Source organism: Schistocerca americana, chromosome 3, assembly GCF_021461395.2.
Source record: "Schistocerca americana isolate TAMUIC-IGC-003095 chromosome 3, iqSchAmer2.1, whole genome shotgun sequence".
Taxonomy (NCBI): Eukaryota; Metazoa; Arthropoda; class Insecta; order Orthoptera; family Acrididae; genus Schistocerca; species Schistocerca americana.
This window is the reverse complement of record NC_060121.1, coordinates 984,534,215-984,560,777: the sequence shown is the minus strand read 5'-3', so window position 1 is coordinate 984,560,777 and position 26,563 is coordinate 984,534,215.

Here is a 26,563-nt window from a genome sequence, read left to right as displayed (position 1 = left end):
TGCTGCCTGAGATTCATATACAGGTGCGAGAAGCCACGGACAGTGTGAAAAGAATGGGAATTGAAACAGGTGACTTTGATGGTAGAAGAAGAATAAAATGATGACGATGATGATGATGATGATGGTGATGGTGATGATGACACGATACACATCATGTGTTACACGTTTTGAATTCCTTTTACTGTGTACTGTAAAAATTGAAACGTACACAGCGATCAACAGTAGTATTACCTTACAGAAGTCGTTCCCACATTGTTCGTTTATTTGTAGAGTCTGAAAGCGTAGTGAAAACGCTAACTACCGAACGATTTGACAAACACTGATGCACGTGCAGCTTTAACACAGCAGCTAGGCACTACAACAGTTACACACTCGTGCGTATCACTTTCCAGGCACCTTTTCCTCTCCTGCTACGACTGTTGTTTCGAATACTAGGTGTAACAGGTGTTCGAAACCAAGTTTTTCAATAACTTGAAAGCACATTTTCTCCTCTAGCAGCGGGAGAATTGTCAAAATGTAGGGAAAGTAGCGTTTAGCGTCCTGCCTGCGTCGTTGTTATAAGGGATGTAAAGAGGTGGTGCGTTGAGATGGGGGTGGGGAATAAGAAGGAATCACCAGCAATGCATCATGTCAAAAGAAACTATCTCAGCAGTATATCGCCAAGACAACTACACGAGTGGCCATTGTGTGATTTTCGTAAGGATACCAGGGAGCGCGTTGTTGCGTGTAAAAGCCGCTTTCGTCACCACGACCCGCTCGGCAAACGACTTCTAAGGCGCCGCAATGAATTCTGCTGCCAATTAACCAATAGCTTAAAACCGTTTCGGATTTATACCCCGCCGGGCTGCGTATACTTTTCCGTAACTTTATTGCTGCTCGAAAGTCCTTTTTCATAATTAATGACCTGACGTTTCCGTGGCCAATAGCCGTAGAATTTCTGAAGCGCCCAGAACACGCCTGGCCGAAACGTATGTTAATGTTCGCATATTGCTCTTCCACGGGACCTCATAAATTAGAACCAGCGGCGAACGGGTTCCCAATTCAAAGTAGGCCCACTCATTAAATAATCGCGAGGAATCTCTTACGCAGAATGCGTTACCCGGCGCTGGGATTGGAAAGTGAAGAGGTGAAACTACCGAGAATTCGCTTAATTGAGCTCTTTTCTGGTGTCAGAACGCGCAGTTAAACGGAGTATTACGTTATTTTCTGTTCATAACAACTGATTATCAACGTTGTTTCTATTAAAACAGTGCTCCTAAGTTCTCATGTTGTTGACATGTGGCACAGGTTGCAGTTCGAGAATACCCTACAGCATTAGGTTAAAAATATTCGGATGTTGTTGTTGTGGTCTTCAGTCCTGAGACTGGTTTGATGCAGCTCTCCATGCTACTCTATCCTGTAAAAGCTTCTTCGTCTCCCAGTACCTACCGCAACCTACATCCTTCTGAATGTGCTTATTGTAATCATCTCTTGCTCTCCCTCTACGATTTTTACCCTCCACGCTGCCCTCCAATGCTAACTTTGTGATCCCTTGATGCCTCAGAACATGTACTACCAACCGATCCCTTCTTCTAGTCAAGTTGTGCCACAGACTTCTCTTCTCCCCAATCCTATTCAATACTTCCTCATTAGTTATGTGATCTACCCATCTAATCTTCAGCATTCTTCTGTAGCACCACATCTCGAAAGCTTCTATTCTCTTCTGGCCTAAACTACACTCCTGGTAATGGAAAAAAGAACACATTGACACCGGTGTGTCAGACCCACCATACTTGCTCCGGACACTGCGAGAGGGCTGTACAAGCAATGATCACACGCACGGCACAGCGGACACACCAGGAACCGCGGTGTTGGCCGTCGAATGGCGCTAGCTGCGCAGCATTTGTGCACCGCCGCCGTCAGTGTCAGCCAGTTTGCCGTGGCATACGGAGCTCCATCGCAGTCTTTAACACTGGTAGCATGCCGCGACAGCGTGGACGTGAACCGTATGTGCAGTTGACGGACTTTGAGCGAGGGCGTATAGTGGGCATGTGGGAGGCCGGGTGGACGTACCGCCAAATTGCTCAACACGTGGGGCGTGAGGTCTCCACAGTACATCGATGTTGTCGCCAGTGGTCGGCGGAAGGTGCACGTGCCCGTCGACCTGGGACCGGACCGCAGCGACGCACGGATGCACGCCAAGACCGTAGGAACCTACGCAGTGCCGTAGGGGACCGCACCGCCACTTCCCAGCAAATTAGGGACACTGTTGCTCCTGGGTTATCGGCGAGGACCATTCGCAACCGTCTCCATGAAGCTGGGCTACGGTCCCGCACACCGTTAGGCCGTCTTCCGCTCACGCCCCAACATCGTGCAGCCCGCCTCCAGTGGTGTCGCGACAGGCGTGAATGGAGGGACGAATGGAGACGTGTCGTCTTCAGCGATGAGAGTCGCTTCTGCCTTGGTGCCAATGATGGTCGTACGCGTGTTTGGCGCCGTGCAGGTGAGCGCCACAATCAGGACTGCATACGACCGAGGCACACAGGGCCAACACCCGGCATCATGGTGTGGGGAGCGATCTCCTACACTGGCCGTACACTACTGGTGATCGTCGAGGGGACACTGAATAGTGCACGGTACATCCAAACCGTCATCGAACCCATCGTTCTACCATTCCTAGACCGGCAAGGGAACTTGCTGTTCCAACAGGACAATGCACGTCCGCATGTATCCCGTGCCACCCAACGTGCTCTAGAAGGTGTAAGTCAACTACCCTGGCCAGCAAGTTCTCCGGATCTGTCCCCCATTGAGCATGTTTGGGACTGGATGAAGCGTCGTCTCACGCGGTCTGCACGTCCAGCACGAACGCTGGTCCAACTGAGGCGCCAGGTGGAAATGGCATGGCAAGCCGTTCCACAGGACTACATCCAGCATCTCTACGATCGTCTCCATGGGAGAATAGCAGCCTGCATTGCTGCGAAAGGTGGATATACACTGTACTAGTGCCGACATTGTGCATGCTCTGTTGCCTGTGTCTATGTGCCTGTGGTTCTGTCAGTGTGATCATGTGATGTATCTGACCCCAGGAATGTGTCAATAAAGTTTCCCCTTTCTGGGACAAAGAATTCACGGTGTTCTTATTTCAATTTCCAGGAGTGTATTTATCGTCCATGTTTCACTTGCATACATGGCTACACTCCATACAAATACTTTCAGAAACGACTTCCTGATACTTAAATCTATACTCGATGTTAACAAACTTCTCTTCTTCAGAAACGATTTCCTTGCCATTGCCAGTCTACATTTTATATCCTCTCTACTTCGACCATCATCAGTTATTTTGCTCCCCAAATAGCAAAACTCCTTTACTACTTTAAGTGTCTCATTTCGTAATCTAATTCCCTCAGCATCACCCGACTTAATTAGACTACATTCCATTATCCTTGTTTTGCTTTTGTTGATGTTCATCTTATATCCTCCTTTCAAGACACTGTCCATTCCGTTCAACTGCTCTTCCAAGTCCTTTGCTCTGTCTGACATAATTACAGTGTCATCGACGAACCTCAAAGTTTTTATTTCTTCTCCATTGATTTTAAAACCTACTCCGAACTTTTCTTTTGTTTCCTTTACTACTTGCTCAATATACAGATTGAATAGCATCGGGGAGAGGCTACAACCCTGTCTCACTCGCTTCCCAACCACTGCTTCCCTTTCATGTCCCTCGACTGTTATAACTGCCATCTAGTTTCTGTACAAATTGTAAATAGCCTTTCGCTCCCTGTATTTTACCCCTGCCACCTTCAGAATTTGAAATAGAGTACTCCAGTCAACATCGTCAAAAATTTCTCTAAGTCTACAAATGCTAGAAATGTAGGTTTGCCTTTGCTTAATCTTTCTTCTAAGATAAGTCGTAAAGTCAATATTGCCCCACGTGTTCCAACATTTCTACGGAATCCAAACTGATCTTCCCCGAGGTCGGCTTCTACCAGTTTCTCCATTCGTCTGTAAAGAATCGCGTTAGTATTTTGCAGCTGTGACTTATTAAACTGATAGTTCGGTAATTTTCACATCTATCAACACCTGTATTCTTTGGGATTTGAATTATTATATTCTTCTTGAAGTCTGTGGGAATTTCGCCTGTCTCATACATCTTGCTCACGAGATGGTAGAGTTTTGTCAGGACTGGCTCTCCCAAGGCTGTCAGTAGTTCTAATGGAATGTTGTCTACTCCTGGGGCCTTCGGATACAACTATGTAATGCGGAATTGAACACTACATGTTACGAGGGACGGATCTGCCTGTATAAAACGAGACGTGGAATATTGTATTGTCAACAGAGAAGAACTAAAAGCAGAATGTATCGGTTAGGAGAGCTAAGCGGCTTAGAATGCAGACTAGTTATTGGATGTCATCTGAGTGACGTATCCACCAGGGACGTTCCAACCCTTCTAAGGCTGCCCAGTTCGACTGTTGGTGACGTGGCTGTGAAGTGGGAATGCGAAGGAACAACCGAAGCTAAATCAAGTCCAGTCAGACGACCTCTATTGACGTAGAGCCATCGTCGAGCATTGAGCAGAGTGGTTGTAAAAGATAGAATGAAATCAGCGGAAGAAATCAGTCGTGAGTTGCAAAGTGAAACCAGCGGTTCGGCTAGCACAGTGACTGTGAAGCGAAACCAGTGGTTCGCTTGACTGCCTAAACTCTGTCTTGAGACATATTTATTCATACCGCAACTATTGAACTTAGAAAGGGGTCAATAGAGGTGTTTTATTTAATAAATTGGACATTGTGTCACACTTCCTAGTCCTTTCTGTTTTCCTTGTGTGTATGTGTGCATGAGAATGGTTGAAATGGGCTGCAGAAAGGTGTACGTTGGTCCAAAGATAGTAGGAAGCAGCAGTAGGCTTTTCACGGAAGAAACTAGCAAGGTTCACAGCAGAGATTGCTATAAAGAACCGGGAAAGATGAGATCGGTGGAGCGTAGAGGGCGCAGGCTGATCCATCAGCCAATGAATGCGAAGGATTTGAAACAAGGTACGTTGAGGGAGGCTGGGACGTGCGAAAGAGCGGATGCAGACCTCGTGGTGATCCTCGGTGAATACCATAAGAAGCAGCAAAGTTGGTAGATATTGGCGTAAAATGTTTGGGAATATGGCAGGATAGGTGCGGTAGTATTGTACGTTGGTTTGTATTTTTCTTATTTTAGGGAATTTTCTTGCGTGATCTATTGTGTAGCACATATTTGGCGCGCCTTGTTCACGTGGCACCATCACTGCATCCTGTAAACCTTTTTGTGATAAAAGGAGGGAAGAGAGTGGGTCAATATAATAATTCATAGGCTTCTTTAATAATTTTCACGTAGTTATTTGCTTGATTCAAATGTTTTCTGCCTTTAGTGTTGTGTTCGCGCCATGTCGCTGTTAGGAGAAGATGAGCTAGGTGGTTACTGTAATACTGTAAAATTTAAAAAAGTAAAAGGCTTTTGCATCTCTGTAAATAACCTGGCTAATTTCTTGGGTTGCTGCGTGCCAGATAGTGTGGTAGCGTACGTAAATTTGTTAGTGTACAATTGCATGAAAATGCGATTGTACACTGGGTACAATTGTGCTGTGGTAAGGAGAGTAATTTTATACTTACTGTCCCGCAATAGTGTGACAAATGTGAACTAGAGTAGGAGACCAATCAGGTATTTTAATCTATATTATGAACGTAGTTGTAAGCGAAAAGAATCCATTTTGAATTACGTTGTTGTTGTTGTGGTCTTGAGACAGCTCTCCATGCTACTCTGTCCTGTGCAAGCTTCTTCATCTCCCAGTACCTACTGCAACCTACATCCTTCTGAATCTGCTTAGTGTATTCATCTCTTGGTCTCCCTCTACGATCTTTACCCTCCGTGCTGCCCTCCAACAAAGGGGCTAAAGCAGTTTAAAATTTTATATAATTCACATTTATTAGTTCAAAATGCCCTAGTAGACTAAAAGAAGGTTGGTAGGGCATTTTGAATTAATAAATGTGAATTTTATAAAATTTTAAACTGCTTTTGCCCCTTTGTTTCATCTTTCGGTAATGAAAAGTAAAATTCTGCTCTGAGATGCAAATAGCACTCGGTTACGGCCTTCAGGCTACACGCGTTGGTTTTGTGTGCGTGGATAGCATTATCCATAGCGCGTTAATTAACTTCAGGTCTAATTATTTTTAAAAAATGTACCAGAACGCCACTGTTTTACACACTGAACCTCAGCATGTAGCAATATGAAGGTCATAAGCTGAAAAAGTGCCAAATGAAGCTGTTGTAGCATTACAACTAAAGGCACAATATAAGTTGCTGTAACTCAGACGTATTCCAAAAGAACCTTCAACATCGCAGCGCGTCAGCAATCGTTGGTTAATATATTAAAAAACTAGAAACCCGCCTCGTTTGCGAAAAAAGCACCTAGTGTTAACCTAGGTTTCGGCGTAGTTAACTACACCTTCTTCAGAACAATAAAACTCACAAGTGCCTAAGAAGACCTTTGTCAATGATTATAAATGTATAGCTATGGTGTTTTTTTAATCATTGACAAAGGTCTTCTTAGGCACTTGTGGGTTTTATTGTTCTGAAGAAGGTATAGTTATCTACGCCGAAACCTAAGTTAACATTAGGTGCTTTTTTCGCAGTCGAGGCGGGTTTCTAGTTTTTTAATATAAGAACGTATTCCAAAAGCCGCGCGGGATTAGCCGTCGGTCTAAGACGCTGCAATCGTGGACTGTGCGGCTGGCCCCGGCGGACGATCGAGTCCTCCCTCTGGCATGGGTGTGTGTGTTTGTCCTTAGGATAATTTAGGTTAAGTAGTGTGTACGCTTAGGGACTGATGACCTTAGCAGTTAAGTCCCATAAGATTTCACACACATTTGAACATTCGTATTCCAAAAAATTAACAGGCATAATGATGAGCAGAAGGTAACTTAGCAACTGTGCGTATGGAGTTAATCAAAAATGGTTCAAATGGCTCTGAGCACTATGGACTTAACATCTGAGGTCATTAGTCTCCTAGACTTAGAACTACTTAAACCTAACTAACCTAAGGACATCACACACATTCGTGCCCGAGGCAGGATTCGAACCTGCGCCGTAGAGGTCGCGCGGATCCAGACTGAAGCGCCTAGAACCACTCGGCCACAACGGCCGCCAGGAGTTAATCCACAAGCTCCTTATGAGAGACACATTTCTGCAGTGGGTGATGAGCGACGCTTGAAATGGTGCAAAGAGTGATATCGCTGGACAGTGAATGTCTGGAAACGAGCGATTTGGAGTGACGAATCATACTGCACCCTGTGGCAGACCGAAGGAAGCGTTTGGGTCTGGAGAACGTTATCTGCCGTCATGAGTAATGCCAACAATGAAGCATCGGAGGAGGTGGTATTATGGTATCGGGGTGTACATGTGTAGCATGTGCTCCCGTGCTCGCGCTTAAGAAAACGTTAAATGCGAAAGGATACGAATATATTTTACACTATTGTGTATTGCGTACAGTATGGGAATAGATCGGAGGCGATGCTTGTATCAGCATGACAATGCACCCTGTCAAAAAGCAGCGTTTGTGAGGCAACGGTCTTTTGAACAGCAACATTCCTTAAATCGACTGGCCTCCCAGGTTCCCGACATGAACCCAGTGGAACACCTGTGGAATGAGTTAGTACGTCAATTTCGCTCCAGACCGTAGCGTCCATTATCACTGGCTTCTCTGGTTTTGGATCTCGAGGAGGGATGGGCTGTCATTTGAGCACAGGCATTTAGACAGCTCATTGAAAGTGCCCCCATCAGAGGTCAAGCCGCCATAAAGTCACATTGATGTCCACTAAACGGTGTAGTGCATTAGTTAGCTTTCAATAGAACATATTACCTGCTACATCACCACCGTAGTTTAATATTACTGTCAGTGTCTCTCCATAAGAAATTACAGAACATATTCACGTAGACGACTTTGATATTTCCCTTCACCTGGAACAATACTTCTAAACACGTAGAGTGTGCGAAGATATCCTTCAGATCTGCAGGTCGTCACCAGTTTAAAGACTCCAAAATGAATTTTCACTTTGCACGAGAGTGTGCGTTGATCTGAAGTTTTCTGGAAGATCAAAAATGTTTGCCGCATTAGGACCCAAACGCGGAACCTTGCCTTTATCGGGCAATGCTATTGTCGAGTTAGTTCTCCAGGCACTACTCACGACCCGCCCTCAGAACTATACTCCGCCAGTACCTCATCCTACCTTCCATACTCCACAAAACATGACCTGCATATCTCCCTCGACTAGCGCTGCTGCACGAAATGATATTGCGGGAGATGTCTAGAACAGTGGTTCCCAGCCTTCTTAGACCACTGTCTGTGAATGCAATTAGACATTAGCTAGTACCCCCGCCCTGCCCCCCCCCCCCCTCCCTCAATCCCTCCACACACATTATCATCAACTTTAGCACCTAACTAACCTGTAGAATGAAAGCCTTTTCTTGGACACTTATTTTTAAAATGAGAACATGTGAATGGTATTTTAATTGTGTGTGTGTGTGTGTGTGTGTGTGTGTGTGTGTGTGTTTCAGAACGATTGACGAAGGAATTCCTGATGCACTGCGAGATTACTCACAACTCCTTCTCTGATAAGAAAGTTAACTGTGCACAGCGAGGATAGACACTTGTTGCGAGACATAGTTCCCTTGCGCTGCTCCTCACCATTGCTGCACTTGCCTGACCTGCACACTGCACCCCCATATAAAATTGACCAGGTTGAAATGACTGCACTGTACTTACTGTTCGTAAATCACTTGATTACTGCATTTCTTACTTCTGAACTGGCAGGAAATGGAAAATATCAGGCTGTTCATGTTTTGTGTCTGATCAGAGCCATTAATAGTAATAGTAGTAAACCACTTGATTGCTGCATTCCTTACTTCTGAACTGGCAGGAATTGGAAAATTTCAGACTGTTCATGTTTTGTGTCTGACCAGAGCCACTAATAGTAACAGTAATAATAATACTGTACTTTAGTAGCCCTTATATAGTTACTGGTGTGTTGTGTTGTCAATTAGTTCACTTATCTGTTTCGAAGCGAGTAATGAAGCACTTTCTGCTCTACAACTCAGAGAAGAAATTTTCTTGAGATATTTAGCATTTGTTACGTATATCTCTCACTTTTATCATCAGCGATGTACGGTACAAAGCGCAACATACGTGTGTAGTGCGTGGACTGTGTGACGACCCTTTAACCTCCGCCGCATTAATGGTCATCAGTCGCCTAGAACTTAGAACTATTTAAACCTAACTAACCTAAGGACATCACACACATCCATGCCCGAGGTAGGAATCGAACTTGCGACCGTAGCGGTCGCGTGGTTCCAGACTGAAGCGCCTAGAACCGCTCGGCCACACCGGCCGGCGCATGTTTTTAACATTGGCTCTTGACACCAGAAGGAAGTAACATCGTGAGCTGCAGGTAGCGTGCTACTGGAAGCAGAGTCACCTGACATTTTCACTTGCAAGGATAATGCAGCGAATGGAGAATTAATTTTGAGAATTTTTAAATGACTCCAGGTATTCTTGCTACTATTTAATATGCACCACGTATTCGGCTTTCTTAAAACTGTTGAAAAGTATCTATGTAGAACTGTAAACGGATCCTAGCCAAGGCTCGACATACGTTACGTATCAAGAATAATGGAGATGTAACCCTTGTGCGTAATTTCTGGTTAAGCCACCTCACAAGGACAATTATAAACTTAAAAGTTACAGGGTCGCCACCAGCCCAAGCCATTGCTAACAGAACTGGAAATTATCAGTTTAATTAAATTAAGAATTTAATTATAAGAATGCAAATTTTTCAAAGAAACTTACAAGATGATCAGCATTGTATGTCGTACATCAATGAGATTTTCTAATTACATATCAATTCCTTAATTTTGGGACAGTACACCGTTCACTTTGATTTTTCCTCCCATTTTTGTTCATCAGAAGCAAGCATATTAACTTTTTAAAAGATCAGGGTATAGAATATTAATTTGGAAAGTGGAATCAATGGGAAAGATAAAGGACGCAGAATTTATCTTTTACGTAGCACATTTATTTCATGACTGAATTTGATGCACATCCTATGAATAAACATGACTGGTGTCTGAATAAAAAATAAATAATTCGCAAAAATAGTAGAATAGCGCAATGGAAAAGGAAAAAGTGGAAGGGAAGTGGAACACAATAATTCAATCATTCCATCTAAACACCCACGACAGAAATGGTTCAGAGAAATTCCTATCACCATTATGCTCATGCACTAGCTTGTAAAGAGGTTTATCCGATTCGCAAGGTTTTGTAGAGCAGATATACGACATGGAAACCGAACCTGCTACTTACGAACGGCCGAACTTCAGCACATGGTAAACTTGATTACGAGTTAACTGTTCAGAAATTAGACATTAAACCAAGAACAAATGTAAGAAATTTTAATGCTGCAATACTAGAATAATAAAATATTAATAAATATAAGTAAAATAAACTCGCCAAGGTGGTCTGTTTAGAAACAAACCGTTACAAACATTTCCTCTATGCGCACGAAATACTGATATTTTACTGAAATTATAACAGACTAAACACTTAAACTGGTAGTATGAAAACCTACTGCAGTGCAGTAGTAGACCAGAAGGATCATCGGTTACCAAACTCGAGGGACAAGACGAACACAAAGAGACAATAACATTTTCCACGAAAACATAGAAAATAAGAAAAATAAAAATCACACTAGCTCGAAAATGCTATTATTTCACGTTCACACGAAGTTATACTGACTAGCTTTACCTAAACATATTCACTGCTAGAAATTCCACACCATGATGTCCGAAAGGAACAAAGCAACTTCGGCTCTTTTAATTTCAACCACCATCATCGCCGATTTTTTTTAACAAACTAATTATCCCACATTCCGAAAATACATAACAACACACGCTTCAGTTAAGCTGAAGTACTTAAATATTCCATGAGTTTAACAGAGGGAAGTTCAGATTCAACCTACTTCCTATCAGCAGAAACCTTCTCTAGGAGTACGAACTGTACTCACCAACCCCTAGCTGCAGTGTGTCCTTTCTTCACTGGGCTTCGCCTAATTACCAGTGCAACGGAAGCTACCAGAGGGGTAGGCTTCCGCCATCAACCTGACAGACAAACCAAACTCAGACTAAAAGGGGTAAACCTCTTTGTCCAGGTACTGGGATCCTAAGTTGGTCATCCTGTGCTGCCCTCCAAACGAGAGGCAAACATCATCTGCTCCTAGCAGACGACAACCAACTCAGCGTCCCCACAAAAGAAACCCGAAACCACAGGTAAAAACACTAATTCAGTCACATACACGCACACATAAGGTAGGATGAAGGGAAAACGTAATAAATGCAGGTCATGATTTCTTACGGAAGATAAAAAAAATCAAACATAATATCATTTAATAAGCCTTAGTTTGATTGCTCAGTCTTCCTGGGAGAGTTAATAAATTAAACCGCAATCAGACGGTGGACAAAACAGGATGCACAGAATCCAGTGAGACAAGCGTCTTATGAAACGACTCCACAGAGACGTTCCACTATTACTGAATTAATACGTATGTTTGTGTAGTGGGGCAGAATGCGAATTCCGTTTGTGAATATGGTACTTGTTATTAGCCCTTCCCATCATTGGCTAAGTCCTATAAATCTTAAAACCGTACGAGCCAAGTTAAACCGATGTTTAGGGCAAGGTTCGAACTCAGTCCCTGCTTTCCATTGACACTGCGCTACCAGTAACGCCACATGAGTACTCTAGTACTCTGATGGCTTCTCTTACAGCGCACTGCTCAAAAAACGCAGGAGCCTATGTCCGTAACACAGTTTTAACTGATAATACATAAACAACGTAGCATATACTCAGCACAGGGTAATTCATTCTGTCTGCGATATATGCTGAGACATGTACTACCTCACCCAAGGGTTCCTCTCCATTTGAGTGTACAGTGGTACGTCGCTATAAATTATCCTAGCAGAATTCCGCAACGTAGCCTTGCAGATCGACACATCGTAACACGCTTCATATAGCGTTTGGATGAAAGCAGGTGTTCAATATTCGCTCACGGTTCACTCGCGTAAATAAAAATTAGTTCTTATAAATAAATACGGTGGTCTTAGAAACAACTGAAGCACATTTTCTAACTCTGTCTCATTCTTCCAAAAACGCAGATGGTGCGACAGCAAGATGATTAATAGTATTTATCACCTGAATTCCGGGGACTCATCTGTCGATTACCAACAGAAGCACCGCGATGCAACTAGATTTGCCTTATTTATTAATACTTTTTCGTTTGTCAGTTCCATATGACGCACCACCAGACAACCGACTAAGAGCATAGCAGCCTTTCTGAGAATATTCACAGGGTACAAGCAACATACATTGAACTTCTAGGTGCGTTTACATCTGTGCAACTTTCCGTGCGCGCAAGGTGCATGCGGCCGTTGTACGAGGAGGCAAAAGGCCACATGAAACATGCACATGCCGGAATTGACAGTAAGCAAATAGAAATACAAGAAAAATTAAAAAACTTATTCTCCATATATGACTAGCGTTTGTACCTTCTCTTCCCTTGGTGTACATTGCATTCACACAAACCTTCAATTGACTGAATGACCGGTGTGTAATGTCCTTCTGCTCCATTTGTTAACTGCTAACTCCAGCAAGTTAAAGAGTTACGTTACCTAGGCTGTGATAGGTGCTAGTGACAAGAGATATCAAACGGATTTCATATTTCTAAATGTCCAGAAGGCTTTAGCTATTGTGCCTCAAAAGTGGCTTGTAATCAAACTACGTGGTTATGGGATATCGTCTCAGTTGTGCCACTCGATTCGTGATTTCCTGCCAGAGAGGTCACAATTCTTAGTCATTGACGGAAAGTCATCGAGGAAAACAGAAGTAATTCCTGCCGTTCCGCAAGGTACTTTTATAGGGCCTCTGCTGTTTCTTATCTATATGAACGTTTTAGGAGACAATCTAGGCAGTCGTCATAGGTTTATTGCAGATGATGCTGTCGTTTATAGTCTAGTAAAGTCATCAGAAGACCAAAACAAGGTCGAAAACGCTTTAGGAAAGATATCTGTATGGTGCGAAAACTGTAAATTGACCCTGAATAATGAAAAGCAAGAGGTCATCCACATGAGAGCTAAAAGTAATCCGTTAAACTTCGGTTACACGATGAATCAGTCATATATAAAGGGCGTAAAGTCAACTAAATACTTAGGGATTACAGACGAACAACTTTAACTGGAACGACCAGATACATAGCGTTGTGGGGAAAGCAAACCAAAGACTGCGATTTATTGGCAGAACACTTAGAAGATGCAACAGGTCCACTAAAGAGACTACCTGCACTACGATTCTCCGTACTCTTCTGGAGTACTGGGAATCTTACCAGACAGGATTAACGGAGCACTTCAAGAAAGCTCAAAGTAGTTCGCGAAATAGGAGAGAGAATGTCACTGACATGATTGAAGATTTGTGATGGAGATGATTAAAACAAAGGAGTTTCTCGTCGCGGCAGAATATTCTCACGAAATATGGAAAGATATACGTGATCGTTTTGTCCGGCTGTTCGAGATTGGAATAATACAGAATTATTGCAAAGATGGTTCGAGGAACCCTCTGCCAGGCACCTAAGCATAATTTGCAGGGTATCCATGTCGAGCCGCCCGGGGTGGCCGAGCGGTTCTAGGCGCTACAGTCTGGAAGCGCGCTATGGTCGCAGGTTCGAATCATGCCTCGGGCATGGATGTGTGTGATGTCCTTAGGTTAGTTAGGTTTAAGTAGTTCTAAGTTCTAGGGGACTGATGACCTCAGAAGTTGTGTCCCATAGTGCTCAGAGCCATTTAAACCATTTTATCCATGTAGATGAATGCTGTATACAAATTACCCCGTTAACAAGTACTTTAAAATAATTAAAATGCTATTTGTATGTAAAGGAGTATCTTATTCATGATTAACTGGTTAGCTTACTAAAATGTAGATACGAAAATGGGCGTCCATGATACTATTTTACCTATGGTAGTTGAAAGTCTCTTTTATGTTAGAATTTTCCAGAAATGCGAAGGTTGGAACTTAAATAATTGCAACTATTTATTCACAACTGATACAAAAGAGTTACATGTTTGCACCTGTTACTGTCCTTCAGAGCAGTCACCAGCGTTGTGTAGAACCCGTTGCCAGCGATGTGGAAGGCGTAGTATACCGTTATCAGAGCCTGTTCTGTTGATGGTGCGAATGGAGCGGTCCAAAGTTAGAACGCTCTCAACTTATGGTGATTCTCGTGTACGACTGTGATGGTGTTATCCTAACGCATTACGTTCCTCCACGGCAGACCGTCAGAGCACAGTATTACTGTTCGTTTTTGGAGCACCACCAGCACCACCTGCGACCACCTTTGCGAAAGAATCGGCGACACTTTCTGCGCAAACCACCCATCATTCTGCAGGACAATGCGCGGACGCATACAGCGCAAGCTGTGGCTGTTCTGTTCGGTCGATGGGACTGGGAAGTACTGTACCATCCACCATACTCCCCGTGCTTAAGTCCTTGTGACTTTGATTTGATTCTAAAGATGAAGGAACCACTTCGTGGCATTCGCTTCAGAACTGTTCCAGAGATTCTACAGGCAGTAGACCGCTCCATTCGCCCCATCAACAGAACAGGCTCTGCTAACGGTATGTACTACGCCTTCCACATCGCTGGCAACGGGTTCTACACAACGCTGGTGACTGCTCTGAAGGACAGTAACAGGTGCAAACATGTAACTGTTTTATATCGGTTGTGAATAAATAGTTGCCACTACATAAGATCCAACCCTCGTAGTAAGCTTTGCGACAAAACAGGTATGCTATATCACAATATTAAAAAAAACCTGTGTAACGGTACCTCATTGATCCCTGTACGATCAGTATTTGTTGAGAAAAAGATATGTTAATTTGAGAAGTAATATATGTCATATTGTTATTGTTGTTGTGGTCTTCACTCCTGAGACTGGTTTGATGCAGCTCTCCATGCTACTCTATCCCGTGCAAGCTTCTTCATCTCCCAGTACCTACTGCAGCCTACATCCTTCTGAATCTGCTTAATGTATTCCTCTCTTGGTATCCCTCTACGATTTTTACCCTCCACACTGCCCTCCAATACTAAATTGGTGATCCCTTGATGGATCAGAACATGTCCTACCAACCGGTCCCTTCTTCTAGTCAAGTTGTGCCACAAACTCCTCTTCTCCCCAATTCTATTCAGTACCTCCTCATTAGTTATGTGATCTACCCATCTAATCTTCAGCATTCTTCTGTAGCACCACATTTCAAAAGCTTCTATTCTCTTCTTGTCCAAACTATTTATCGTCCATGTTTCACTTCCATACATGGCTACACTCCATAAAAATAATTTCAGCAGCGACTTCCTGACACTTAAATCTATACTCGACGTTAACAAATTCCTCTTCTTCAGAAATGCTTTCCTTGCCATTGCCAGTCTACATTTTGCACCCTCTCTACTTCGACCATCATCAGTTATTTTACTCCCCAAATAGCAAAACTCCTTTACTACTTTAAGTGTCCCATTTCCTTATGTAATACCCTCAGCAGCACCCGATTTAATTCGACTACATTCCATTATCCTCGTTTTGCTTTTGTTGGTGTTCATCTTATATCGTCCTTTCAAGACACTGTCCATTCCGTTCAACTCCTCTTCCAAGTCCTTTGCTGTCTCTGACAGAATTACAATGTCATCGGCGAACCTCAAAGTTTTTATTTCTTCTCCACGGATTTTAATTCCTACTCCGAATTTTTCTTTTGTTTCCTTTGCTGCTTGCTCAATATACAGATTGAATAACATCGGGGAGACGCTACAACCCTGTCTCACTCCCTTCCCAACCACTGCTTCTCTTTCATGCCCCTCGACTCTTATAACTGCCATCTGGTTTCTGTACAAATTGAAAATAGCCTTTCGCTCCCTGTATTTTACCCCTGCCACCTTCACAATTTGAAAGAGAGTATTCCAGTCAACATTGTCAAAAGCTTTCTCTAAATATACAAATGCTAGAAACGTAGGTTTGCCTTTTCTTAATCTAGCTTCTAAGATAAGTCGTAGGGTCAGTATTGCCTCACGTGCTCCAATATTTCTACGGAATCCAAAGTGATCTTCCCCGAGGTCGGCCTCTACCAGTTTTTTCCATTCGTCTGTAAAGAATTCGCGTTAGTACTGTGCAGAATATATGTGATGGGACTCGCAAATAACTGAAGTGAACTAAAGAGGGCGCTCGACAGTGGTGAAACAGTATTCCTCCCCCCAGTGGATCAAGGACCGGTGGCACGTATCGCTAGCGCGTTAACGTGAGACCGCGGTTTAGGTAAAGAGAACAGCATGCAAGCAAGACCCGGTGGGCAGAATTCGGGCGGCGGTCCATTATGTAAGGAGTATTTCTCCAGTGTGAGGTAATGGTGGTAAGCGGAATTTAGAAAGTTGTACGGCGCTGAGCCCTGCCGTGTTTCGTCGGTAACTGGAGTGACATAATTCGTGCGGGCACGAGACCTGGTGTATCTGCTGGTGCAGGTAGATGCTATCGGGGAGGCGAGATATATTGGGATTCCGCGAGCGAGCGCTAGTCGGGAGGCGGCGGCGCTGCCCCCGCCCGCGGCGGTGTGCAGAAGAAAGGGCGTGCCGCGGCCCTGCCTCCGACCAGGGAGTGGTTTGGGGGTCCGTCGAACAGGACGGGAACGGGAGGCGGAGGCGGAGGCGGAGGAGGAGGCGGCGGCGGCGGCTAACCGCGTGGTTACTTGCTGCGCAGAAGCCGCTAGGCGAGACGGAGACGGGGTCAGACAGATGCGCCACCTACCGGCGGGGACAGACCACCTGTCAGTCTGGAAGCAAGGCACTGCCGAGTGACGTCACAGATACCTTCTTCTACTCGATGTCTCAGCACTTCACTTGCAAGCTTCCGCGCTGATTATACACTGAAACTGCAGCTGAGATAACCCCTCTTTGAACTTGGGTTGGGATGTTTTTTGGCGTTGGAGACCAGACAGCGAGGCCATCGGTCTCATCGGATTAGGGAAGAATGGGGAAGGAAGTCGGCCGTGCCCTTTCAAAGGAACCATCCCGGCATTTGCCTGGAGTTGTAGAATTTTGGAGCACGTATTATGTTCTGGAGACTACAAATCTGCTCTGTAGGAATCAGCATGGGCTTTGAAAAAGACGATCGTGTGAAACCCAGTTCTCGCTATTCGTCCACGAGACTCAGAGGGCCGTAGACACGGGTTCCCAGATAGGTGCCGTGTTTCTTGACTTCCGCAAGGCGTTCGATACAGTTCCCCACACTCGTTTAATGAACAAAGTAAGAGCATATGGACTGTCAGATCATTTGTGTGATTGAAGAGTTCCTAGATAACAGAACGCAGCATGTAATTCTCAATGGAGAGAAGTCTTCCGAAGTGAGAGTGATTTCAGGTGTGCCGCAGGGGAGTGTCGTAGGACCGTTGCTATTCACAATATACACTCCTGGAAATGGAAAAAAGAACACATTGACACCGGTGTGTCAGACCAACCATACTTGCTCCGGACACTGCGAGAGGGCTGTACAAGCAATTATCACACGCACGGCACAGCGGACACACCAGGAACCGCGGTGTTGGCCGTCGAATGGCGCTAGCTGCGCAGCATTTGTGCACCGCCGCCGTCAGTGTCAGCCAGTTTGCCGTGGCATACGGAGCTCCATCGCAGTCTTTAACACTGGTAGCATGCCGCGACAGCGTGGACGTGAACCGTATGTGCAGTTGATGGACTTTGAGCGAGGGCGTATAGTGGGCATGCGGGAGGCCGGGTGGACGTACCGCCGAATTGCTCAACACGTGGGGCGTGAGGTCTCCACAGTACATCGATGTTGTCGCCAGTGGTCGGCGGAAGGTGCACGTGCCCGTCGACCTCGGACCGGACCGCAGCGACGCACGGATGCACGCCAAGACCGTAGGATCCTACGCAGTGCCGTAGGAGACCGCACCGCCACTTCCCAGCAAATTAGGGACACTGTTGCTCCTGGGGTATCGGCGAGGACCATTCGCAACCGTCTCCATGAAGCTGGGCTACGGTCCCGCACACCGTTAGGCCGTCTTCCGCTCACGCCCCAACATCGTGCAGCCCGCCTCCAGTGGTGTCGCGACAGGCGTGAATGGAGGGACGAATGGAGACGTGTCGTCTTCAGCGATGAGAGTCGCTTCTGCCTTGGTGCCAATGATGGTCGTATGCGTGTTTGGCGCCGTGCAGGTGAGCGCCACAATCAGGACTGCATACGACCGAGGCACACAGGGTCAACACCCGGCATCATGGTGTGGGGAGCGATCTCCTACACTGGCCGTACACCACTGGTGATCGTCGAGGGGACACTGAATAGTGCACGGTACATCCAAACCGTCATCGAACCCATCGTTCTACCATTCCTAGACCGGCAAGGGAACTTGCTGTTCCAACAGGACAATGCACGTCCGCATGTATCCCGTGCCACCCAACGTGCTCTAGAAGGTGTAAGTCAACTACCCTGGCCAGCAAGATCTCCGGATCTGTCCCCCATTGAGCATGTTTGCGACTGGATGAAGCGTCGTCTCACGCGGTCTGCAAGTCCAGCACGAACGCTGGTCCAACTGAGGCGCCAGGTGGAAATGGCATGGCAAGCCGTTCCACAGGACTACATCCAGCATCTCTACCATCGTCTCCATGGGAGAATAGCAGCCTGCATTGCTGCGAAAGGTGGATATACATTGTACTAGTGCCGACATTGTGCATGCTCTGTTGCCTGTGTCTATGTGCCTGTGGTTCTGTCAGTGTGATCATGTGATGTATCTGACCCCAGGAATGTGTCAATAAAGTTTCCCCTTCCTGGGACAATGAATTCACGGTGTTCTTATTTCAATTTCCAGGAGTGTACATAAATGACCTTGTGGATGACATCGGAAGTTCACTGAGGCTTTTTGCGCATGATGTTGTGGTATATCGAGAGGTTGTAATAATGGAAAATTGTTCTGAAATGCAGGAGGATCTGCAGCGAATTGACTCATGGTGCAGGGAATGTCAATTGAATCTCAATGTAGACAAGTGTAATGTCCTGCGAATACACAGAAAGAGAGATCCTTTATCATTTAGCTACAATATAGCAGGTCAGCAACTGGAAGCAGTTAATTCCATAAATTATCTGGGAGTAGGCATTAGGAGTGATTTAAAATGGAATTATCATATAAAGTTGATCGTCGGTAAAGCAGATGCCAGACTAAGATTCATTGCAAGAATCCTAAGGAAATGCAGTACGGAAACAAAGGAAGTAGGTTACAGTACGCTTGTTCGCCCACTGCTTGAATGCTGCTTAGCGGTGTGGGATCCGTACCAGATAGGGTTGATAGAAGAGATAGAGAAGATCCAACGGAGAGCAGCGCCCTTCGTTACAGGATCATTTAGTAATCGCGAAAGCGTTACGGAGATGATAGATAAACTCCAGTGGAAGACTCTGCAGGAGAGACGCTCAGTAGCTCGGTACGGGCTCTTGTTGCATTTCGAGAACATATCTTCACCGAGAAGTCAAGCAGTATATTGCTGCCTCCTACGTATATCGCGCGAAGTGACCATGGGGATAAAATCAGAGAGTTTAGAGACCACGCAGAGGCATACCGACAATCCTTCTTTCCACGAGCAATACGAAACTGGAATAGAAGGGAGAACCGATAGAGGTACCCAACGTACACTCCGCCACACACCGTCAGGTGGCTCGCGGAGTATGGATGTAGATGTAGATGTAGAGTGATTTAGGGAAATGACGGAAAACCTAAAACAGGATGGCCGGACGTGGGATTGAACCGTCGTCCTCCCGAACGCGAGTCCAGTGTCCTCTTTGAACTATAATAGAACAAGAGACTGTGCCCAGTTGTAGGAAATAAACAAAGGTCACATGCATCTACAAGAAGAGCAAGACAAGCAATCCACAAAAACTGTCGCCCAAAATCACAAACATTCACTTGTTCTAGAACCTTAGAACGTATTCTGAGCTCAAATGTAATGATGTTTCCCGAACAGAACGACTTCTTCCATGGCAACCAGCATGGAGCAGTATGTCGTCCTGAACGGGGTAACTTCAACAGAAACAACAGTAACTTAAGGTGTGCCCCAGGGCAGCGTAATAGGTCCTCTGCTTTCTACGATTTACATAAACGATCTGGTTGATGGTATTGACAGCGGCCTTAGACTGTTAGCCGATGATGCTGTAGTCTGCAGAAAAGTAGTATCACACGAAAGTTGTGAACAAATCAATGAGGATTTGCAGAAAGTAAATTCGTGGTGTAATGACTGGCAGTTATCTCTCAATATTAGTAAGTGTAACCTACTGCGTATAACAAGGCGAAAATTCCCATTAATGTACGACTACAAAATAAATGCCCAGTCTTTGGAAGCGGTAATATTCGTCAAGTATCTGGGTGTGATTGTTCGAAATGATCTCAAATGGAATGATCACATTACACAAGTAACGGGTAATTCGAACTCTAGATTGCGGTTTATTGGTAGAATCCTGAAGCGATGCAGTCCTCCAACAAAGGAAATAGCTTACAATACGTTAGTTCGTGCAGTATTAGAGTATTGTTCGTCTGTATGGGACCCTTACCAGTTGGGTCTGATTCAAGAGATTGAGAAGGTCCAAAGAAGAGCGGCAAGATTCGTGACTGCTACATTTAGCCATCGCGAGAGCGTTCCAAATCTCATAGAAAGTTTGAAGTGGGGCACACTTGCAGATAGACTTGCTGCTCACCAAATTCCGAAATCCAATCTTCGCAGAGGATGTGGAGCATGTATTATTACCTCCAACTTTCAAATCGAGTAATGATCAGCATTCAAAGATAAGGGAAATAAGAGCTCTTACCGATGCGTTCAGACAGTCGTTTTCCCCTCGCGCGATCCGCGAGTGGAACAGAGGGGGGGAAATATGACTCTGGCACGAATTGTGCCCTCCACCACACACCGCTTGGTGGCTAGCGCAGTATTCATGTATATGTACATGTAGATGTAGATTCCGTAAACGTCGACCGTATCAAACCCAACTCAGGCTATACTCACATGTGATCCGGATATGCATGGATCAAGCCAGTCAGGTAGATACAGTGTTTCCTCACTTCCAGGTAGACTTTTTGATCCTAGTATCACATAAACGTTTATTATCTAAAGTACAATCAGATGACATATCTAGCGAGATATGTGACTGGATTTCTTGTCACGAGGATGAAGGGGCGTGGGAGGGGGGAGGGGGGGGGGGAGAGGGGACGACACAGCATGTTACCTGGTACTGAAAGTCATCGACGACATAGCAGTAACTTCGCTTGTGCACCAAAGAAGTGCGTTCGGACCCTTGCTATTCATGTAGCCAATATTGACAGCAAACTCAGACGTGAAGTACTATCAGAGAAAAAAACCTGCACAAATATTCAGTCACACTTGATAACATTTCAAAGTGATGAAAAAATCGCAAACTTGCTTCAAATGTACAGAAATGCAAAATTGTGCACTTCCCAAACGAAACGGTTAGTATCCTGTGACTACAATACCAACAAGTCACAGTTGGAATCGGCCAACTCCCACGAGTATCTAGGTGTAACAATTTGTAGGGATACGAAATGGAACGTTCAAATAGACTCAGTCGTTGGTAAAACAGGGGGCAGACCGCGGTTTCTTACTAAAATACTAAGGAAATTCAACCGGTCTACAGAGGAAATGGCTTACTGATTACTCGTGAAACCCATTCTAGAATACTGCTCAAGTGAACATATAGGACTAACAGGGGTATTTAACTTACATAAAGGTCAGCGCGATGGGTTACAGGTTAGATTTATCCAAGGTGGACGGTGAGGGAGCTGAACTGGCAGACTCTTGAAAACAGACGGAAAATTTACCGCGAAAGCCTACTTAGAAAGATTCTAGAACCAACTCTGAAGCGACGAATAGAAAGCACTGAATCTCAAATAGTTATAGGTACACAAAGCTGGCTAAAGCCGGAAATAAGTTCAGCAGAATTTTTTCTAACGATCAACAGTGTTCAGAAAGGATAGACTAAATACAATTGGTCTGGGAGTTCAAAAATGGCTCTGCGCACTATGGGACTTAACTTCTAAGGTCATCAGTCCCCTAGAACTTAAAACTAGTTAAACCTAACTAACCTAAGGACATCCATGCCCGAGGCAGGATTCGAACCTGCGACAGTAGGGGAGAGCATGCCAAATTTAGAAGAAAGCAAAATCTCCAAGACTGTCAAAGTTTTACAAAAGTTCGAAATATAGCGTGTACTTCAATGCGAGATGCTTTTAATAATTTCCACAGCAAAATTCTGTGTCGAAATCTGGCAGAAAACCCGAAGAGATTCTGGTCACACATAAAACACACCAGTGGCAAGACGCAATCAATACCTTCACTGCCCGTTAACAACGATGAAGTCAGTGACGACACTGCCACTAAAGCAGAGTTATTAAACACGATCTTCCGAAACTCCTTCACCAAAGAAGACGAAATAAATATTCCTGAATTACAATCAAAAACAACTGCCAAGATGAGAAACATAGAAACAGCAAAGCAGCTTAATAAAAGCAAGGCCTCCGGTCCAGATTGTATACCAGTCAGGTTCCTCTCAGAGTATGCTGATTCAATAGCTCCATATTTACAATTATATGCAACCGCCCGCTCACAGAAATATCCGTACCAAAAGACATTAAAATTGCTCAGGTCACACCAGTAGCCAAAAAGGGAAGTAGGAGTAATCAGCTGAATTACAGGCCCACATCACTAACGTCGATTTGCAGTGGGGTTTTGGAACATTTACTGTATTTGAACATTATGAAGTACCTCGAAAAAACGATTTATTGACACGTAGTCAGCACGGATTCAGAAAATATCGTTCTTGCGAAACACAACTAGCTCTTTATACTCATTAAGTAATGAGTGATATCGACAGGGGATGTCAAATTGATCACATATTTTTAGATTTCCAGAAGGCTTTCGACACCATTTTTCACAAGCGTCTTCTAATCGAACTGGAATATTGCCTCAGTTATGCAACTGGATTCATGATTTCCTGTCAGAAAGGTCACACTTCGTAGTAATAGTCATCGAGTAAAACAGAAGTAATATCCGGCGTTCCCCAAGGAAGTGTTATAGGCCCTCTATTGTTCCTGATCTACGTTAACGACATAGGAGACAATCTGAGTAGCCGTCTTAGATTGTTTGCAGATGATACTGTGATTTACCGTCTTGTACAGTCATCAGATGACCTAAACGAATTGCAAAATTAATTAGATAAGATATCCGTATGGCGCGAAAAGTGGCAATTGAAAGTTATTCACGTGAGTACTAAAAGAAATCCGCTAAATTTCGATTACGCGATTAGTCACACAAATCTGAAGGCTGTAAATTCAACTAAATACTTAGGGATTACAATTGCAAATAGCCTAAATTGTAACGGTCACATAGATAATGTTGTGGGTGGAGCAAACCAAAGACTACGATTCATTGGCAGAACACTTAGAAGGTGCAACAGATCTACTAAAGAGACTGCTTACACCACGCTTGTCCGCCCTATTCTGGAGTATTGCGGCGCTGTGTGGGATCCTCATCAGATGGGACTGATGGATGACATCGAAAAAGTACAAAGAATGGCAGATCGTTTTGTATTATCGCGAAGTAGGGGAGATAGTGCCACAGACATTATACGTTAATTGGAGTAGCAATCATTAAAACGAATGCGTTTTTCGTTGCTTCGGGATATTCTCATGGAATTTCAATCATCCGTTTTCTCCTACGGTTGCGAAAACATTCCGTTGGCACCCACCTACATAGGGAGAAATGATCATCAAGATAAAATTAGAGAAATCAGTGCTCTGACAGACAAAATTAAGTGCTCGCTTTTCCTGCGCACCATTCGGTAGTGGAACGGTAGAGACACAGCTTGAAGGTGGTTCATTGAACCCTCTGCCAGGCACTTTATTCTTAATAGCAGAGTAATCACGCAGATGTAGATGTAGATGAAGATCCTGGGAATATGCTATTACGCTCTTTTTGTTTCTGACTTTGGGATCCCGGAGACAAGGACAGATTAAATCACAGCACGCACAGAGACATATACGCAATCATTCTTCCCGCAGTACTTCATAAGTGTGAAAGGGCGGAAAGTCCCAGTAAATGGGACTATGGGAAATACCGTCTACAATGCACCTCATAGTGGTTTGCAGAGTATAGATGCCGAAGTATAGAAGCAGAAGTAGATGCTACACTATCTCCTGTCTATCAAGCTACGTAGAAAATTTTATCAAGTAACCGATGTAACGGTTTGTACGAATATTTCACATTTCATTAATGATATTTTGTTGACATTGTCTTCCCTACAGAAAATCTGATAAAATTTTTGCAGTGCTTCACGTATGTTACTGTAGACATCAAGGAATGTCTGACATACAGCAGCTATGAAAATACGGAACAATTGCTATCTCCAGTAGCAAATAATGCTGGCCTTTCTTTAGAAAATGTTGATTGTCGGGAGTAAGATTTATGTCTTTAAATTTCCTTCTCAGTTTCATGAGAAGTCATCGAAAAGCGTCAACCGACATATATTCAAGGTTTCGGAATAATGCTAAGGAAGAGGGTAGAGCTGTAGTTCAGTACTGAGTACACTGCCCTCACGCCTTTCACGTATACGTAGAAACTCTGACACCTACGTTCGTTTCTGCGCCAAAAACAGCGAGCTTGCAATGCAAAAGTTGAAAATTTTGTACTTCAGACATATTGTTACCAAGTGGAAACTGTGTGACTCTTAGTTTTATACGTGACATGTAAGTACTGTCTCTGTCTTGTATTGTTAGTCAGTACTTACACTTTTTTATATAAATTTTTCCCCATAAAGTTGTAATTATGTTATGGACCACTTTAAATGTCTAAATTCTGATGAAGGCACTCTTAGTAGTGTTGAGACCTGGTTAATAAGGCTAAGAAAATTGTGACCGAGGGCTCATTTGTTTCAATTTTTATTTATAAACGGTTGCTGAACCAAGCAACCACGTTTAAAACTATATATGTATCAGCCTTTCCTTAGTAGAAGATATTGAAGCATTTCAGAGTTGTGCTGCGGTAGGTTCCATCAACAAGCGAGTGTTATTGAAACGCTCCGTGAACTTAAATGGAAATCCTTGGAGAGAATAAGACTTCCTTTTCGCGAAACACTACTGAAAAAGCTTAGAGAATTGGTATTCACGACAAAATACATAACGATCCTACTACGGTCAGCATACGTCTCGCGCAAGGACGGCGGAGATACGTGAAGTCAGGGGAACAGGAAAGGGAATGTTTAAATAACTTACGGAAATCCAACCGGATGATGTCGTCGACAATCGTTGATATTTCGACAAGAGCACACCCTGTCATTTTCAATGCAAAACTGCAGCAAATAAGAGCTGTGTTGGAAAATTTAAAAACTATATCCGCAGAGAAATTCGACAAAGATAACAGACATAACACAGTGAAAACACAGTCAAAGATGACCTGTGGCTATTAGGGCGGTAATAACACACTTTAAACGTAGAATACACATTTATTTAGCACAGAGGTAAGCGAATGCAACATGGCAGTACAAATGTAGCGCGGCGAAAGAACATAGACAAAGATAAATCAAAGATGATCGAGTGCAAATATGTGGCGCTTTACGCCAGAGGCGCCACAGACCTATGTCAGAGGTTATCGACAGTGAAAATTAATGACCAACGGATGAAGCCGCCTAACTTTATCCCTCAGTGGTTTGATAAAGCAGAGAGCAGAATTTATTTATTTTGTATCCCTGCTCCTCTTATTAATATGTAGTCTTGCCATTTTTTCATGTGTGCCCGCAAAGAGCGAACAAAATTGGGGAAACTTTGGACCACGTTTTTCAATTCAGAAAATGGTTGGCCCACTGTAGTTAGAAATTCTTAACGATTTTGTGTAAGTAGCACACTCACAACTAATTTTCTCATTTTGGAGGGCCTCATCTTTCTCATTATACAGTTCATTGCGTTACAAATCGATTCCCCTATTTGAGTTCACAGGGAGCAATTTCTCTCTCGGTCGGTTTAGCTGCGGCGTATTATTAAAACGACAAAAGTACCAGCTTTGGTCACAGGTCGAAGGGTACACATTAGGGCTCATTTAGTAGTAACATTGATGTTTACGGTATACCAGTACTGTCAACTGGCGGACTACGTCGACGATACGGCGCTCTATACCATCTGTCAAATACCTACGTGCCGAGATGGGTTAAATACCACTCCTCCATCTCCATGCAGAATGTGTAACCCAAAACGGACTCATAAAAGCGTTGTATCCAATATTCAGCAGCAGGAAATTCCTTCACCAGGGAAGACGAATGGAATAGTCCAGAATTTGAAACACGACCAGCTGCTAGCATGAGTTTCTTAGAAGTAGATACCTTAAGGGTTGCGAAGCAAGTCAAATCGCTTGATACAGGCAAGTCTTCAGGCCCCGATT